This window comes from Hyla sarda, chromosome 13 (assembly GCF_029499605.1).
Source record: "Hyla sarda isolate aHylSar1 chromosome 13, aHylSar1.hap1, whole genome shotgun sequence".
Taxonomy (NCBI): Eukaryota; Metazoa; Chordata; class Amphibia; order Anura; family Hylidae; genus Hyla; species Hyla sarda.
Window position 1 is genome coordinate 25,507,422 of NC_079201.1, and position 14,280 is coordinate 25,521,701.

The 14,280-nt window shown below is 40.0% G+C and overlaps 1 protein-coding gene across 44 annotated transcripts in view; it reads left to right on the plus strand.

Annotated features, from left to right (window-relative positions):
- LOC130297737 (general transcription factor II-I repeat domain-containing protein 2-like) overlaps positions 1-14,280 on the plus strand; it is a 1,987,867-nt gene that overhangs the window by 1,008,125 nt on the left and 965,462 nt on the right. For 37 of the 44 annotated variants that reach the window (XM_056550554.1, XM_056550557.1, XM_056550548.1 and 34 more), the window contains one exon: positions 10,075-10,147. The gene's annotated coding sequence lies outside the window, so the exon portion shown is untranslated. Of the gene's footprint in view, positions 1-10,074; positions 10,152-10,533; positions 10,766-11,770; positions 11,883-14,280 lie in introns of those variants that run through there. The other 7 variants (XM_056550580.1, XM_056550586.1, XM_056550579.1 and 4 more) reach the window with 4 other exon arrangements.

The following is a 14,280-nucleotide window of genomic DNA, read 5'->3' on the forward strand; positions in this document are numbered from 1 at the left end:
TTGAAAACTCTGATTGATGAATTAAAACATCGGGGGATTGAAAAAGAGAGACGCCGCTTGGTTGCATATGAACTACATAATGTAACCCAAGCAGAGTACAATAGGACAGGTTGCATACCCTATGGTCTCAGGGTTAATTTAATACCGACGTTGTTCTCTGAAGACGAGTCGTTTTGAAAGGACTTTGAACATATACTTAATAAGTGCTCCTTAGATATTATTGTGCTCACAGTACAACGCCTACAACAAGCCATAACGGAACTGAAAGAGGAAATCGCATCATCTGAACAATAGCTGAAGGACATCTTACCTGTAGAGGACTTCACCAAGTTCAAGGAGGAGCTAGATTGCAGGATTGAGATGCTGCAGAAGGATCTTGAACAATTCAAGAGAAAGAAGTTCCTCCATGACACGGAAGACTACCTGTTGAATAAAGTGTATAGATGGTAGGAGCAGTCCGGCTCTTACAGGCAGGGTATGGCCTTTCCTTGGGGTGACTATTCCTCATCCAGTTCGGGCAGCGAGCAGTCCAGAATCCGCAGAGATGGGCGCCCCCCTTTTCATGGACGAAGGCAAGGATGCCGGGACGAAGGGCCGGCCGCCATCATCAGCACTCTGGCAAGACCGATAGTAACGCAATCTCAGGTATGGACTCCTCCTTGGTCATAAACATTTCCTCTGTGAATCTTTCCCCTATAGAGACTGCAGTATTACAGAAAGGTTCGTCCTTTAGCCCGGTGGGGAGACTGAATATGTTCCAATTAGATTTGGATATGGAGCGGTTGTTTAGGAGCATTGGACTTAAAACACACTTTTCTGTTACCCCCAATAGAGACATTGCTTTCTGAAATTCCTGAAACTGGGGTGATAAGGTTGGAGGACTTTAAGAATTAAAGGTTCTTACACCCCACCCAAAAATTATCATCCAGTAGAGACATATTGTAAAATAGTTAAAAATGAGGTTGGTGACATGTTAAAGAAAATGGAGAGGGGAGAATTTCATGTTTATGGCAATATAACATCAGCTGAGAAAAGGGCTTTGAGGAATCTGTCTTCTGATTGTAACATAACAATAAAAGCAGCCAATAAAGACAGTTCTATTGTATGATGGACATGTTAGCATATAAAAAAAGAAATCATGAGACAATTAGCAGACAGAGCCACTTATGAACCCTTGGACAGGGATCCTATTATGAGGATACAGAGCGCTGTAACTGGCACGGGGGGGGGTTCAGGGGCCTAGTGGCACTTTGATGTCAGAGCAGCCCGGCCGCAGCGCCGCCCGCTTATTAATATTCATCCCCCCTCCGTCTCTCCCTCTCCCTGCCGCTCCTAACTGGTCTTCATGTAAAGAAGCGGCACATGCGCAGTGAAGACCAGTTAAGAGCGGCAGGGAGAGGGAGAGCTGGAGGGAGATGGCGGCGCTGCAAAGGCTCCTAAAAACCCTGCCCATGCCAGTTACAGCCACATTTGCATATATAGAAAAACTAAGATTGCGGGTGAACGGCTTGACGGATCAGGGCAAGGTAGGGATCATATGAATCAGCGTCCCCCGCACTATCCGTCAGTACCTGTGGTTAGTGCGGGAGTGAACATGTGACAGTTTTCCTTTAAAACAACAATGGATGAATATCTTGGATTGTCCATCCACATACGGGTCAGAGTTTTATAATAAAGGGCCCCCTGCGATCTCTCTGTACGGGTGCCAGGCTCTCCGGCCAGATAGCGGGTGTCGACCACCGCACGAAGCGGCGGCCGACATGCCCCCTCAATACATCTCTATGGCAGAGCCGGAGATTGCCGAAGGCAGCGCTCCGGCTCTGCCATAGAGTTGTATTGAGGGGGCATGTCGGCCGCCGCTTCATGCGGAGGTCGACACGCCCCCTTCCTGCGGGCTGTCGGGGCTCCGTACAGGAGATCGCGGGGGGCCCCAGTGGTCGGACCCCCCGCGATCTGCAACTTATCCCCTATCCTTAGGATAGGGGATAAGTTGATCACCACTGGGTTCACCACTGGATATCTCCTTTAAGTGTCCATGCGGTCTCCTGTACGTTGGGGAAACTTACCAGCATATAGGAGACCGCATAAATAAGTCGACCATTCGTTGTGACAACCTCTTATTCCCAATACCAGCACACTTTAGGAAAATGGGACATAACATTGCCAAGTTGCAGTTTCAAGTAATTGAAGAGCTTGTACCCCCACATTAAGAAGCTCCTACTGAAACGTGAGGCGTTTTGGATCCATAAATTGAATACCCTGGGGAATGAATCGTGATTATGAAATTAGTCGTTTACTGTAAACCATATTGAATTTTTTCCATGTTTATTATGTTTATATGCATGGTAATTTGTGATTATTGACAGTGATTTTGTATTTTCAGAGACCTACCTGAACAGAGCAGCTACTCTCTACATGAATGAATTCAAGCTGATTCATGTATATGGCTAAATGTCCAGTTTTTTCTTTGTGCTGTTTTGTTTACTTTAGGTTTCTATGGTTACTAATGATGTACTAATTATGAACCTCTCACATGTGTATATATACAGGTGTTTCTGTGTTAATTATTGTGCAGTTGAGAAAGGCCGTAACGCATGCTGCATTTCATTTTCTGTAATAGTTCATGCTTAAATAAAAAAAACAGAAGAAGCATTAAACAGACGAGTGCCGAGATAATTTCTGAAGGCCTCTGTGACTGCCATGTAAAATCTGCTATTTCTACATTCATGTGTACTGTATGTGCTGCAGTATACTACATAGACAGTATAAGTGGTATTGCTATATAGACAATATGACAGGTATTATTATAAAAAGAAGACAAGGGATTTAACTGCAAAAAAATTCTCAACTATAGGGAGGGAAACTAAATTAAAATCCCACGTGGTTCCACACACACACTCACCATAGAAGTGGGGCCTTCATGGATGCTGTCAAATGTTACATTCTAGGGTATTATATAGACAGTATGACTAGTACTACTATATATATATATATATATATATATATATATATTATTTTTATTTTTTTTCTAAATAGTCAGTATGATGGCAGAATTCTCCTTTCAGGAACAAGTGCTTTCCTCAGGTCATCAATGTAATATTACTAATTATGGAAAAACTTAAAATGTGTTTTAGATGAAGAAGAAGCAATTAAAATAACCAAAAAGAAATGACATGTCAGATTAACCTAAAAGTTCATACGAAACAAGACAACAAAACAATAATTCTGCATACGGTTCTGTAATGCGAAACATTTTACTCGTTACACACTGCCGCCTTCTCTCTTTGTGTTAAGTGTGTGCTCCTACGCCTCATGTTCTGAACAGAATCTCCCCTTCCAGAGAATGGGAAGTCTGGCTGAGATTATTGCACCTCAGTGAATGATAAATCAGACCTTTCACTTCTGGTTTTTACTGGCAGAAAATCCAGAACACCGCCAGGAACCTCTGCAGCTCCAGTATACGCAGAGACACAGTCACTTGTCCAATATGAGAAGCCGAGCCCTGCTGACCCTTCCCATTATACGCAGTTAAAATAGAAAAGATTTAATCCTGTCATTCCAGTATGTAGTCTTTTTTTCCATATAATTTTATAGCTAATCATGAATTTACCGTGCTTATAGTCCAATAATCCATCCACATTTAAAGCTTTGCCCATTATTATATAAGTGTATTTCATCACTAGACTAATATTACAAGAGCACCCATTCATTAGGTTATACTTTTATAGCAATATGTCTCTTTTTGTGTAATGTAAGGATGGGATTTGGTTACTATTAATTAATGATATTACAAATGTTTTTCAGAAATGTGTCAAATTGTATATTTATGGCTTTATTCTGTGCTTTTAGGGCCATTTATTCATATCACGGGGCAAAACTTTTTTTTACTGTTTTACCCTGGACTTCAAAGCAGTCTTAAGGGGTATTTTACCATTTTGCAACAGTTTTCTATTGCATCTAAAATACAAAAAAAGGCAACTTTTTAATTGGTAATTTTTTGTATAATATAAGTAAACAATTATGGGAGTATTTGCTTGTTTTGACCATAAAATTCACTGTAGATTTGGTCCTACAGTCAGAACATTGCCACTTACCTCTAGGTTGGTGTCAAAGGCATGAGTCCCTTCTCTTATAAGCACTGAGTGGTGAGGCATACACTGTGTGGCTCGCTGCCACTGCCACTGCTCAGCCTCTAAGGGATACATGAGGGTTATTAGTGGGTGCAAAATGGTCTGGTGATTGGTGCAGGAGAAGACAGCAGTCCTGGGCCTGCAGCAGACAGAAGTTGGAGCCTCTGAATATCTAACCTCAAAGCATCCCGAAGGGGCCTAGCGTCTTGGGGGAGACCTGTCCAGAGGAAAAGTTGCTGAGTTGCCCATAGCAATCAACCCGATCACTTCTTTCATTTTTCAGAGGGCTTTTCAAAAATGAAAGAAGCAATCTGATTGGTTTCTATAGGCAACTCAGCAACTTTCCTTTTGAACAGGTTTAATACATTTCCCCCATTGTATATGCCTAACTACTCAGCACATATAGGAGCAGGGACTCTTGTCTTTTACATGATTCCTGCTCCTGTATGTGATTCACCCAAGACTAACCACCTTTTTTTTAAATTAATAGCAATTCAGATTCTTTCCCAATTGATTCGCTCATCTCTAGTTAGACTGCAAACAAACTATATGTAAAGACTAAACCTATAGTCAGGGAAGTACAGGTGGTACTGTTGTCAGGGACCCAGTATAATTATTCCAAACTTATCTAAAAGGTTACATAAAGGTGAGATTTATCAAAACCTGTCCAGAGGGAAAGTTGCTGAGTTGCCCATAGCAACCAATCAAATTGCTTCTTTCATTTTTCAAAAATGAAAGAAGCTCTGATTGGTTGCTATGGGCAACTCAGCAACTTTTCCTCGACAGGTTTTGATAAATCTCCCCCTATATTTTAAAATCAGTATATCATTGTTTTTTGGAAGAACTATAAGAGACATCCCCAAGTGCTGATCAACTGTATGCAATAGGGTGCAAATTGCAGTGGATAGACATAATAAAGAGTGCATGGGCCCTAATGATTTGCCCTTATGGGGCAGAAATATTTCTTATGATGGAAATACGTATAGTTACATGTTTTGCCTTCTTTTATCTGTTCTCTCTTCTGTTGTTTGTAAGTTATCAAGAAGAAAGGGAAGGAATGCTGGAGTTGACCAGACTGCAGGACCAGAGGACATAGATTTGTTTTTCTGTAACCATGGAGACACATAGGTCTGCCTTGGAGCTGTGTAACTGGCAATGGGTATGGACCTGCTATGCCACCCAACCAGTTTGGGCCACTCTTGAGAGTGTTGTAACATCTACATTTTCTTCCTTGAACTCTTTGAGTATCTAGTCTCCTCAGCAGGGGGCTATCAAGCCACTACCTTTGGAAGTGGTCTCAGGGTGGTGACTGATCCATTTAATGCTTTAGAGCAGCAGTTTGTGCTCCATAGTTGAATGTGGCAAGGAAGTCACATCCATAGCCAGACATTTTAAAGTTATAATTTAGATTAGTTCTATCCCTGCATTCTTGCTTATGTTACTTCCATAGCTACTTACAGTATATAAGCACATAAAGTAAAGGTTAAAAGAGCAAACCCCACAGTATTGTCTTTGGTTTTATTTAATAGAGGACATTTCCATTCCTTGAGTTTCCTTAAAGGGAAACTTCCCATCTGTTTAGATATTTCTTAGGCCCCTTTCACACTACCGTTGTCACATGGTAGTGTGACGGCCATTGGGGACGCCAGAGGAGAATAGTGGGAGGAAAAATACTACTTGCGCCATCTTTTTCTTCCGATACTCCCATTTAAAAACAGTGGCGCCCAACGGACTCCATTGACTATAATGGGGTCCATCAGGATCTGCTGTTGCGCCCCAGCAGCAAAAAAAAAAGAGAGTTTGACTGCCATTCTTGACGGGGTACAACGATAGTATGAATGTAGCCTTAATTGTATTTGTTTGAGGGCCTATTACGGCACCCAGATCATCTAGAGTATTCAGTACAATTGTGTCTATGCAAAGTTTATACAGTTTTAAAGGATGTGCAGGGGCAACCAGAACAGGCCATTTTGTGCATGTGACATACTTCCTCTACACGAAATGGCCTGTTCCGGGTGCTCCCGCTTCTACACCGCTTGACCTGCCTGTACCTGTTATGCTGCGATACCATCAATAAAGCTGTTCCCTGAATGGTGAGTGCCATTGTCTATGCTCTATGGCCCTGATTTACTAAGAGTGGAGTGTTTATTCTGGAGTGATTTCAATATCACTCGTCTTTTTTTTCAAGCTTATTTACTATTCTGTCGCATATTTCTTGTGATTTCAATATCACTCGTCTTTTTTTCAAGCTTATTTACTATTCTTTTTCAAGCTTATTTACTATTCTGTTGCATATTTCTTGTGATTTCAATATCACTCGTCTTTTTTTAAAGCTTATTTACTATTCTGGCGCACATTTTTTGTGTTGCACCAGTCAATTGTGTCACACAAACTCTGAGCTAAAGAAATTAGTTGTGTGAGTCAAAATGGTTTAGACTTGTTTGTTTAAAAATGTTTTCATGAATCAAAAGTATTCATGTGATATAATTTTTCAAACGTTACAACAGCTTGGGTGTTAAATTGATTTAAACCCAATATAGCAAATGTGTTAAAAAAAAAAAATAAATAAACATTAACTATCACAAAAGCATTCAATATTTTATTTATAAAAGTGTTTAACTGTACAAAATGTTTTCAGGTTATAAAACAAGTTACTTTTACTCAAAACACAATCACTCCATTTTTTAAATTTCACTCGGCCTCTTGGCTGTCTGTTATTGTGTGAGGCAAACTCACACTTTTTCTAGAGTGATTTTGGAAGTACTCCAAGTATTTTTTGTTTTTTGTTGGGAACACGCCCATTTTTGCATAAAACACGCCGATAAAACACGGCCACTCCGAGTGGTTTCTAAAGTGTCGGTTGTGCGGCTTAAAATTTGGTCGCAGAAATAGTCGCACATACCTTGCGACTAAAATTTAGGCGCAATAATCTAGAAAAATTGTCGGTTGGACTTTAGACAATCAGGGCTTATGTCTCCAAAGGATAGGGGATAAGATGTCAGATCGCTGGGGTCCCGCTGCTGAGGAACCCTTGGATCTCGGCTGCGGCACCCCGCTATCATTACTGGACAGAGCAGACTCACTCCGTGCGTAATGACGGGCAATACAGGGTCCGGAGCATTGTTACGTCGCAGCTCCTCCCCCACATGATGTAATGGCCCGCTCCTCAATACAAGTCTATGTGAGGGGGCGTGGTGCCATCACGCCGCCTCCCATAGACTTGCATTAAGGGGGTGGGCCATGACATCACGAGTGGTGGAGCCGTGACGTCACAATACTCCGGCCCCTGTATCGCTGGTCATTACGCACGGAACGAGTCTGCTCTGTGCAGTAATGATAGTTGGGTGCCACAGCCGCGATCCTGGGGGTCCCCAGCAGCGATACCCCGGCGATCTGACATCTTATCCCCTTTCCTTAGGATAGGAGATAAGATGTCTAGGGGCGGAGTACCCCTTTAAGTTCTTAGCAGAAAGAAATCCTAGTGGTGCTCTTGCAAGTACGATACAAGTGTCCATAAAGTATATGATCAAGAAAGAGCAAGTCCTTAATGAAGCAATGTTGTGCTGTAAAACGGCTGCCTTCTTATTCTGCTGTTATTCAGCATTTATTGGAATAAAAATGCATCTTCCTGCAAGTGCTGAGTAATGGGCCAGAAAGAACAGTAAAATGCCCCTCTCTAAACAAAAGTCAGAAAGGGGCATGAATTACAGAATAGGGAGCAGTTTGGGCTAAAACTAAGCCAACTAATAGTTGGATGAAATATAGACTAGGCAGCCTAACGTGCCATATTTATCAAACAGCCTGAGTCATTGTCATAAACCACATAGGTAGACTGTCTAGTAGACAAGTTAGCACTGTCTAAGAATTACAGTATTGGACAATTCCTCTCAATGAATTGTAAATCATCACAAGAAAAGTAAAAAGGAAAGCGTTTATAAAATTATTTAAACTTTTTGTGTAGATTTTTTTCATTTGCAGAGTTTTCCTTTAAGTTCTAAGGCACTAGGGTTCAAGTAGGGAAACAACAGATGAGCAGATTCCTGTTGTTTCCCTAATGGGGAAGTAAATGGCATCGGTGTAGCTTAAGTGCCGAGCGCCCAAGTTCAAAAAGTTCCCTAAACACAAATAATCTTTCTGTCAGTAACTCAACTTGTCCAAAGCTTAGACTGAAACACCTCATTAATTTCATAGAAATTCTCCCAGTACACAGAGATGAGGAAGCCGATGTCTGCTAATAGGATGTAATAACACCAAGCACAATTCACTCCGAGGACAAGTCCACACACAAACCCTACTGCAATGTCAAGAAATATTCCCCCTGTAGTTAAAATGATCCCCCTGTAGTTAAAGTAATGGTGGCCTGAGGTTTCTAGAATTTTGCTTAGCTAACTCACCAGAGGCAGGATTGACCAGTGTAGAGTTTACATGAAAAGCTTTAAAAGTATTTTTTTTAATGTTTTACAGTTATGTGCTATTTCCTCCATTATATATATATATATATATATATATATATATGTGTGTTATTATTATTTTATTTTTTTTTATAAATTGGGAATTGACAGCCGTATACCTCTACCAGGGTGACAAACTTGATTTTACAGCTTAGATCGGGCTATGTACAGGTCATCTAAAGTTGCATAACAATGCATTGCCATCTAGTAGCAGAAATCCAGCAGAATTCTGAATTTAGCTTTTGAGTGAAGAAAAAAAGGATTCAGGCATTCTGTTAAGATTAACATTTTTGCCTAGAGGTCCAATATGAGGAAAAGAGCCTATGCTTGTCAATGTGCACTAACTAACACTAACCTAAGCACTGTGTTTTGCTATTTTAGGAAATAATTTGTTAAATATTGTAGATGTTATGTCTAGGAATATATTTAGTTCCATGAATTTGGTTACATTTTCCCATTATTTATCACATATTTGCGTTTTGATAGCAGCTGGAGGAAACAGTAAATCTGTGTTCTGAATGCTATCTCCAAGATGTAGCGAAGTTGTCCAGCATGTTGCATGCATACTTTATCAGTTGTTATTGCTACAGGACTATATGTTCTGCTGTTACCTGGAAGCATGTTCCTGAAACAATGTAGCCATTTCAAGGCTGTTTACTATATAAAGAATCAAGGGTAGTTATACTGGTGGAAAGCCTTTGAAAATCTTTCCCCACTCTGTGTCCAACCCAGAATGTGTGTGCTATGTGCATCACCAGTTACTGGGGGGCATGTATCATTATTTGTGTATGGTAGAAGCAGTTTACGCCTTTTCCCGAATTCTAAATTATGCGCAGAAGCGCTAAATTTATCAATCAAGCGAAATGAGCTTCATAAATTGCGGGTAAATATAGTAATCTCCTCAATCCACTCTTTGGAAAATAGAATCGATGATTTAGAGCATCTTGCTACGTTAAGTCCAAGATGGCTTATATTTGCGCAAAAAAAACAGCTCTTGCGGCAACATTTTTGGTGTAAAGGAAGAGTACGCAGTTAATAAATCCATGCATACTATAGATGTCACTCCAAGGTACCCTCATTCGGCCACATCTGGAGGACATGCTCTACCAAAATGTGCGCAAAAAAAGGGCTTGCACAAAAAAAATACACACAAAACAGGGGTAAAATCTTTGATACATGTCCCCCACTGAGTACAATGTTACTGTAGGTGATAGTGTAGAACACCATGAAAAGTATGTACTGGAGCAGACAGAAGTCCCTGCTCCTGTATGTAGTTTCCAAGGCATGGTATGCTGATATCATATAATAAAGATGATGGTGGCTACATGTGTATGTTTAGCCATGAGGAAAGCTAAGGAAGGACAATCAGTTGTTCAGGAAACATCAAACTTTTTTTTACTGGGACCTTATGTACCAAGTTTTAAGGAAACCAAAGGCCTCACAAGTTGTAAACATTATTTTTAATTCTTTATTTTTTATTTTTTTTATTTTAGGCGCTACCGAGCAGCCATGGGTTTTGTAAAGGCTGACTGACTATAGTTTGGATGGGTGTAAATGATGCTGCAGGTAGGTATGTGATTGTTGTTTTCTGGGTTCCTTTGGTAAAAATGTATGTAATATTCATGTGGTTACTTTTGTTACCTGAACATGCAGCATACAGCTGCCATATACTGAATGCATTAATATCCTGCAGGAATATAGAGAAAACTGTGTATTATACAGAATATTTTGTATGTCCTTAATGGTGTTCTACCTTTGTTTAGAGACATATAGCTGACATATAGTACAGTAATGAAAGTGCTGTCATTTTAGTTGTTACAGAAGTGCCCTTATTCTAAGGACCCTGTAAGGTAAATAAAACAGCAGCAGGAATTTTATGGTACACTGATCGGAACTATACTTGGCTACCTCACTATGATAACAAGAAATACTTATTTTTATGTTCACTATAGATTCAACACCCTAGGTCTTAGTGCCCAAAATTCCACATATGAAGACAGAAGAGTACATACATGGAAAACCTGAACAGTAACAGTTTGAGGGGCCCTTGGTACAGCTACTGCATCAGTAGCCAAGATCTACAAGCATTGCCTCTGCAGGCAGCTCAGTCTCTTTGACGCAGCCTTAGATTAAATTAGACCAGGAGTCCTGAATGCAAATAAACCTTCCAGCGCTGCAGCTCCAAAAGAGCATAAACCACAATTATCAATATGTTTTCAGACTTGCGTGATCAAATAAAGCAAGTTTGCTTTTTTCTTAGTTGGCTTCTAAATCAACAATGAAGCACACAGCCTGGCAGCAGTACAGCTTACCCTGTGCTTCCCATCTATACTCGTTGACTCATCGACCCTATTAGAAACTTTCTATTGCATTAACACCTCCAAAACAGAAAAACAATATTTGTGGTGGAAGAGCTTGAACCTGTGCCCACTTCCTCTAGTTTCTTCACCAATAATTTGCAAGAGGACAAACAAAAGCAAAGCAGGGTAGAATTATATACAGGGTGGGTGTCATCTGATAATTTATGGAAATTTAAAGAAAACATTCATTACCAGTGATGCTACCTTGGGAAAGTAACATAGACAGCAACCATGCTATTAACTCCCACTGCAATAAATTAATGATTAAGACAACCCTCAGAATAAAGATGGAGGCACTGCCCTAAAGATGGAGACACCTAGATCACATTATGTTTAACACTGGAAAAACAGTACAAGCCCATGACCATACACTATAAACCTAGGGTATAAATCCTATCACATATTACTGCCTAGTTACTGCCAGTGCTTCTTTCTGAAAGGGACCATGGTTTTCCTGAGTTGATATTGATACAGTATTCTACAACATAATGCTCTGTTGGTCTATAAGTCGAGCTGATATACTTCTAAATATTATGCATCAGAAGTTATTAAGGAAGTACAGCAACAAAGACAATCCTGCACTCACCGCCCAGGTACTGTATGTTCAGCTCATCTCAGGAGGACGACCTCCAACTGGCAGGTAAGCTTGGCGTGGGGCGCTAAGAGGCGACCGTCGGCAGTCGCCTCTGAGTGCCCCACGCCAAGCTTACCTGCCAGTCGGAGGTCGTCTTCCTGAGATGAGCTGAACACACAGTACCTGGGCAGTGAGTGCAGGATTGTCTTTATGTAGTATTTTGCTTTTTTCTGACATTGGTTTCATTGGTCCTAGCACAACCGCAGGACGAGGTTCCTAGGTCTAAATACCCGCCTATTGTATCCTTTTCAGTTCCAATTGTTAACGCAGCATTCCTGTCCAGGAGTATTAGTGGTGCCACTCGGACCTTGTTTCTCTCTATTTATCTTGTTATTAAAGAAGTGTCTGGTTAAGAAACCACATTTTTGAATACCCAGTTAGGGTATGTTCACACATACAGGATCCTGCGCAGATTTGATACGCAGGATTTGTAGCTGCCTATTAAAAGCTGTGCTCAGTCATTTAGTTTACACTGAAATCTGCAGCAGAAAGTCCTGTGCATCAAATCTGCGTACGTGTGAACGTACACTTAGGGGTCTCTGGTTCAAGATTCTCATTTCTAGCCAGAGTTGAGAGTGGCTACAAAAATATTCTCTCTTTCTGGATTATAAAATGACAGAACCAGAGCTGTGTAATACTTCTTTCCTCCTGTGGATGTGTTGCAGGAGAACTGACAACCTCTGCCAAGTTATCCTACAGATTATAGTGGGACAAAAATGTTAGTTAAAGAAAGGGCAATCCTTTGAATTTTTTTTCTTCTGTTTCGTCCTCCCATACATTTTTCTTCACACATTTTCAGAATATCATTTCCATGATAATACCTCTTTACCACTGATTATATTATGCAGTTTAGGCTTCTTTCACACTACCGTCATGTTCCTGCATTTTGACAGCCGTTTTTCTGCTGAATAACTGAACATAAAGGATGATAACGGATGACCAATGTCCGTTATTTTAATGGGTATTCTGTCAAAATAACTGACATGTTCCATCCGTTATCACCCGTTATTTAATCCGTTATAGTCCGTTATTTTATATCCTTTTTTTTTTCATGTCTTGATCATGCGCAGTACAAGTAACAGACCATAACGGACATTAAAATAATGGGCACTACCCGATGTCAATTGTGAACATCCATCACCCATAGACTTCAATGTTAAAATTTTAACGGCCGTTATTCCACCGTAATTTTTGACAGGACTAAAATTACTGCATGCACTGTCTTTTGTGCTGTCAAAAGTAACGGCCAATAGTCATAAGGGGACATAAAAATCCTATTGACATGAATGGGATATTTTGACGGCTGTATTAGGGACTTTCAGAGGGAAGTTCATGGCAGAAGATTTTTGCAGGATGACAAGGGTAGTATGAAATGGGCCTTACCTGTTGTATAAAAAAAAATCTAATAAAAATATTAGTAATTCTAAGTACTCTCTCTGCGCTCTGAAATATGCTAGGATAACAGTTCAGTCTTTTCCTACAAAATACTGAAGGCATAGTACCTCCTCCCTGTCTCCTTCTATGTAAACGATATAGGCTCTGGATAAATTATATAGGCACAGAGTGTACCACCTCCCCGTGTAAATAAGTGCCATTTATTTTATTTTACAGTCTAAGTTTACAGTATAAGAATGTATTTTCTAGAGTGTGGAAAAATGACAGAATCTTCAACGGGGAACATTGGGAGAATATAGGAAATATTGTCTCTCTGTAAGGTACAGAAAGTGTTAAAGGGGTATTCCAGGCCAAAATTTTTTTTTTTATATATCAACTGGCTCCGGAAAGGTAAACAGATTTGTAAATTACTTCTATAAAAAAAATCGTAATCCTTCCAATAGTTATTAGCTTCTGAAGTTGAGTTGCTGTTTTCTGTCTAACTGCTTTCTGATCACTCACGTCCCAGGAGCTGTGCAGCTCCTATGGGGATATTTTCCTATCATGCACAGCTCCCGGGACGTGACATAATCACTGAGCAGTTAGACAGAAAACTTCAGAAGCTAATAACTATTGGAAGGATTAAGATTTTTTAATAGAAGTAATTTACAAATCTGTTTAACTTTCCGGAGCCAGTTGATATATACAAAAAAGTTTTTGCCTGGAATACCCCTTTAAGTTCTTTATGTAAGTGATGTAGATACAGATTATTCATGACAAAAACAGCTCATTCAGCACATAAGAGTCTATAGTGAAAGATAAGGGTTTGATTGACAGCTGGGATGTCTGTATGACATGTCAAAGATTTTTCAAATGACAGTGGAGCTTTAAAGGGAATCTGACAGCAGCATCACTCGCACTAACCTAAATATACAGCTTAATAAGTTTACCTTATAAATATCTGTGCAGCAATTCTGCTGTAATCATTAGAAAAGAAAATATGCAAATTAGCCTTTCTGAGCTATAGAGGTGGACTTTATGCTGTACTAGCAATGCTCCTCCCACCTGCTCCGGCTGATAACTCTGCCCTCTTTATCAATATTCACATTGCTAGTACAGCATAAAGCATGCCTCCATTGGTCAGAATAGAATGGCTGCTCAGATTTTATATAATGTATCCCCATCACTAGTGTTGCTCACGAATATTTGCAATTTGAATATTCTTCGCGAATATCGCATATTCACGAATTCGCGAATATTACGAATTTCGCAATAAAAATTTGCTATTACGAATATTCGTCTTTTTTTCAAACTGTTTTAAAAACTGAGCA